The sequence below is a fragment of the Pteropus alecto genome, unplaced genomic scaffold, assembly GCF_000325575.1.
Source record: "Pteropus alecto unplaced genomic scaffold, ASM32557v1 scaffold166, whole genome shotgun sequence".
In the NCBI taxonomy this organism is placed as follows: domain Eukaryota; kingdom Metazoa; phylum Chordata; class Mammalia; order Chiroptera; family Pteropodidae; genus Pteropus; species Pteropus alecto.
Genome location: NW_006439757.1, coordinates 5070051 through 5076073, shown reverse-complemented (window position 1 = coordinate 5076073; position 6023 = coordinate 5070051).

Sequence of the window (6023 nt, the reverse complement as noted above, 5' to 3'; positions counted from 1 at the left end):
CATGTTTCTAATATTCGAGTCTAATTGTTTTGAAGAATTCAGCGATGCTGGCAAGAAATGCACTAGAAAAATCCTGATCCATATATATATCAAAATCAATGAGGCATTTTATTACCAGGAGTCTTCAGAAAGCCTCTACTGGAATTCAGTTTGCTTAAGGACACATTTTGGACATATTCTTAGTCCAAATTATTTCCCAGAGGGGAAAATGACTGGATTGGGAGAAGGGGAATGGCAATGGGGTATGCAAGGAGGGGAGAGCTTTCATATATTCTTGTTTTTAAATGTTGCAAGTAGGTTAGGTATCAACGATTAATAGTGGTGTTTTAGTTTTACTACTCATTGTGGAATTTTACTTATTTATTATTTTTTGTTGTTGAAGGGAGCCTGAAGGAATATTAGGTAGCATAATAGAAGAAAATTTATTTTTCCTAAACAGAGTACTTTCTAGCCATAAGTGTAACATTGTGTGGATTCCAAGAAAGCACAAAGGCAACGCAAAAGACTAGTGGGGCGTCTACTCCATTACGATGATTTGCTGTGTCTTAACGATACTCATCACCCACTTCCCTGGCAGCATCATTGTGAGGCTAACTAACAAAGTCCTTGAGAGATAGGAATGGTCTGTAAGTATTACTAACAGTGTGCCTCCCTAGCGTGCCTCCCTACATTTGGAAATAGTAAGACAACACGACTCTTCATTTTTTGTTATTCTTTTCAAAGCACATCTTTTTGCTAAAATTCTAACTTTAGTTTTAGAGCTTTTATATCACTACTGGTACAGTGGTTCTCTGAAAACTTGGGAAACTAAAATAAAAATTTATAATATTAATGATGAATAGCATTAAAACATCATAACAGAGAAGAAAAAAATCAAGAGGGTTGGGGAGTATGGGAAAAGATATTCCTCAAGGAGACGATGGGCAAGGGAGACATCCAAATTCCAAAGTCAAGTTGTCCTCTATCCACCAACTGCTGTTTTTACTCTCAAAACAAATATTTGTTAATTCATTTGGAACTTGAAAATATTCCTAGGAAAACAATGTTAAAATTGGTGGGTGAAAAAGGTGAAAGAGATTAAGAACTGCCAGCTATAAAAACAGTCTCAGGGATGTAAACTACTGCATAGGGAACATAGCCAATAATATTGTAATAACTATGTATGGTGTCAGATGGGTCCTAGACTTATTGTGGTGATCATGTCTTAAGGTATGTAAATGTCTAATCACTGTTGTACACCTGACTAATATAATATTGTATGTCAACTGTAATTAAAAAATAAATTAAAAAAAAAAAGTTAAATGGTGATTGGGCTTCTCGCAGGCCTTGCAAGGCTACTACCCGCCATGTGGCTGCACCAGGGGATTTCAGTTCCTTGTTCCTGAGGGAGAAGAGCGACATTCCAACCTGCAACCCAGGATGTCAGACTATCTCCCTGTTTCCCAAACCACCATTCACCACAACCCCAACTGAGAAAGTAGGAGTGGAATCTTCCATTCTCCCCTTCTGGTCTAACAAAGAAAGAGAATGCCTTTCTTCATGGTGACAAAAGAAAAAAGAGTTCTCAGGTAGCTAATGTTAACAGGAAGGAGGCAGTGACTCACATTTTAGGGATGTTCAAGAGTTAGTTTTCAGAGCTTGGGAAGGGCCCCTGTCCAGGCACTTGCTTCATTTTCTTTCACAATAAGTTTGTCATTGCTGCCCTATGTTTGGTTTATTTAATAGAAATCACTGTGTTGCTTTTCAATCATGAGAAATGATGGGTGTTTTGAATCTTCTTTCTTGTGAGCAAATAATAGAATCTATAAAAATCCCAGGCTACTCCCCTCCCCTTGCCCTTTGTCCTCCATAGAGTCCCCAGAGAAGGTCACCCTGGGCAACTTGAACTGAGGTGCCAGAGACCACACACAGGTTCTACTAGCCAGCCACCTCACAGGATTCTCTGGTGACATAAGCTAAGCACAGTCTCCTTTACATTATTCCTATAACAACAAAAGCCAGGAATAACTCTAACATTGAAAAAAAAAAAAATTCAAGCCTCGAGAGCCTTTCCTTCCCTCTGCCCCCAAAACATTAGCATGCAAATGAGTTAGCAAGTAGTCACTAATAACTTTTTTGCTGCAAAATTATTGGCTAATTATACCAATTATTGCATTCTTAGTCTATCAGACCACACTTTGATCATCCAGAGACAAAAATGTTTCTTGGAACCAATCCACGGGGCAACAAATGCAGTCTGTTTTGATTGTTCTTTCTGAAAACTATGTTGCCAGCAGTGTTCATCATCACGGCTGACCACGGAGGGCTGGCACGGATTCAGAACGAATCGTTACAGCACACCGTGGAGAGTTCTTAGATGAGTCCTCACTTGGCAACTCTCTTTCTAAAACATTCATAAAAAGGAATAATAGCCACATAATCTCTGATTCACGGCATTATTACTTTTATCTTTCAGATACTAGAAATTCTGATAGTATGGATATTACGCACATTTAAGTGACAAAAAGCTTGTCTCCATCTTAGAGTACCCTTCCCTATACACTTTATTACATTACATTTTGATGACAATATAATAAGACTTATGTATGAAGAAGCTAAGAAATATTGATGAAGTTAGCAAAATAGTCACATATCTATCACTTGGTGGATATTAATAATTTAAGGTTCTTCCAAACCACACGTGTATCTTTACATTTGAAAATGACAGATTATCTGGCATTAAAACTTAATCACCATTCAGAAAGTTTCCTCCACGTAGGTCAAAGCTTCGTGAACTGTTAAAGCAACATAAGCTTAGAGTGGAATTGTCAAGATTATACCAGACAATATGGTATATTATGGTAATGTTAGAGGGTGCCTTAAAAAATAGCTTAAAACGTATTTACATCCAGTCATTTGCCAGTATCTATTTTACCTTTGAATCAATAACATCCGATGATGGTTGATGTTTATTATATCAAAAGCTTTTCCAACTCCACTGTATTCACAGTACTACAAATGTATTCATCATTACATTGTGGTTTTAAACAATTTGATGGCACAAACTATTGTTGATTTTTATCTCTGAGGATTTTTTCTTTCTCACAGTTTTTGTACAAACATTCTATTTATGGTGGGACATGGTAATTCAGGTTAGGGGCAGTTTGTAAAAAGAACCATCTGTCCTTTTGCCCCATCTGAGTCCTTCTGTCATGATTAATTGTTGTTTTTAAAAAAGGGTACCACCTCTTTACTGGTGTTTTGTAAGAGGTTAGCCGTTATTGCCTTCTTTGAGAGTAATGGTGCTTAAAACATTACATGCTTTGTTCCTTGGGGCGCTAAGCAGACAATCTCTGCTATAGTACTTCCAGTAGCTGTGGGAGATGGGTGGAAGCCACAGGCTCTAATAGAGACAGAACTTAAATGGCTAATCAAGAATGTTTCACTTTGTAATGAATATTTCAGGTATCTGCTTCATAGAGAATTAAAAAAAAAAAAAAGAAAGAAAGAAAGAAAAAACAAACAGCACGTTGACACCAATAAAAATGAGTTTCTAAAGAGGATGAGAGAAAGGCCTACATTTCATCAAGGTATATCAATGTTTGAAAAAACTTAGTTGAAAATGTAAATCCACGTTTCCTAAAGACCTCTACCACGCTTAACTTAAAAAGCATCTCAAGAGAAAGTGAAAGGGGCCAGAGCTAGGATTTAATGTTTCATTAGAAGGACATGCATTCTAGGAGGGACTAATATGGGAGTTGACCTAGGAGATGAAAGGCCTGCCCGGAGGTTTTACAGCATTATCCTTGAAGAGGTAGCTTCCAAAGGATCTACTTCTGTTCAAGTGAGAGAGTCACCAAGTTGTATTATAATACTCAAAAATGATGCCCAGTAATTTATGCAACCAGCATTTATTAAGTACCTTCTATGTATCCAGAATTGGTTATAAAGAAGGGGAAGAAGATGTAAGAGTGATGAAGGAGACTGTCGCTATAGTTTTTAATCATCAAGGAAACTTACTCTAGTTGGAAAACTGAGACATGAAGCCCAAGACAACCAAGGAATAGAAAGAGCCTCTAGTGAGATGATTGGAGGGGACACAAAGTCTCTTTCTTTTCCAGAATGTTCCTTCCCTTAGTTTGCCAATTTTTCTGAAGTCCTCCCTGTTAAAGCCATCCTTCAAGTTCAGGTAAAGATGTGAAACACACACACACACACACACACACACACACACACACACACACAGAGTCCCTATAAAGCCCCTGTTGCAATATACACATGTTACTTAGGAGGGCTCATACAATTATCAAATAATATGTCAATCTCGACACAATGCAAAACAAGGCTCAGAGGCAATGAGACATAGACATGAAACAAAAATATAGGTAAAAAAGGAAAAACAAAATGGTCCAGAATAAGATGTGGGAAGTAGCTAAAGGGAATTATAAAACTGATAAAGTGAGTTTAAACTACAGGTCCAGAATATCAGGGAATTTCAATGTCAATGTAATAAAGCTGGACTTTTACTCATGAAGAGTAAAGAGAAGGTGATTATCAAGAAGAAAGTGTTAGTAATGTGGCAATAATCTTCAGATTGGATCAGAAGAGACAGAGACTGGAATCCAGGAGATCAATGAGGAGGCTATTGACTACTTCATGAATATAGAGACAAAATACCTGAATTAAATGACATAATAAGAATAAATTAATATTTTGAATAAATATAAACTGTAGTAACAGATCGACAATGAGAATTGAGGAAAAGAGGGACAATAACTCCCGAGATTTTATGTTATGTAACTGGGAACTGATGATGGTATTGAAAGACATGTGGACACTGGAAAAGATACCTAATTTGGCCATTGGTTTGCAGCATGGAAAGGTGGTGAATGCTACTTGTAACACTTTTAGTCACACAGTCAATTAGCCATTGCCTTATGATCCAGGACTGGATTTGGGGTGAGATATGGGCAAAAGAAACATAAATCGGCAAGACACAAAGAGTCGAAGACTTGAGGGTAAATGACAAAGAATGGCAGAGAGCTAAGGATAAGTTTTCTTTAAATGTTTATAATTTGGTGGCAAAAAAACAGTCATCATAACTAAAAGGAAATGGATAATCAGGAAGGTAGAAGGAAAGGAAGGGAGGGCTTTCAGAAGGATAAGATAATCAGTGGTATGAAATGGTCGTCTAAAACATTAATTTTTTTCTCATCCTCAAATGATTATCTAACTGGATATAGAATTCTGACATAGATTTTTCTTAGTACTTTAAAATTATCCCACTGTCTTTTGGCTTCTGTTATTACTGTTAAGAAGTCTGTTGTCATTCTGAAGGAATGATCATTCCTTTTCCGTACTTTGTCTTTTTTATTTATTTTGTTCTGAAATCTCACTAAAATGTATTTTTATTTATGCTGCTTAGGGCTCACTGGGAATGATGAATATGAGGACTATGTCCTTTATCAATTCTAAACATTTTTCAAGTATTATCTCTTTAAAGACTGCATTTCTCCCATTCTCTTGATTCTCTTTCTTAAGACATCCATAAGTTTTATGCAGGTAGTATAAAAACTTAATACTACCTGCATAAAAAAGTTGGATCTTTTTATTTTTTTCTCCATCCAAATTTACCTCTCTTTTATATTTTCCATCTCTTTATCTCTCCAAGTTATTGTATGGGTAAGTTTCTCAAACCTAACTTACCGCGTATCAAGGCTCTCCTCTGCTCTTTAACTTTTCGATTGATATTTCATTTCAATTACTTTTGTTTTTCTTTTATAGAAGTTCTATTTAATCTTTTGTTTCAAATCTACATGTTGATTTCTCTTAGACTCTTATTATTTTCTTACATTTTAAGGTCTTTCTTTCACGCCCTTACATTATATTTATCTTATAGTCCTTGTCTAACAGTTCTCCTATCTGACGTTCTTAGGAAACCTAATCTTCCTAGTTGTGTCTGCTGGCTGTGAGACATCTGTTTCCCTGGTTGCTTTGTATTCAGGAGTGTGTGTTCATCTTCAGCAAGAGAATCCCTCATGTCC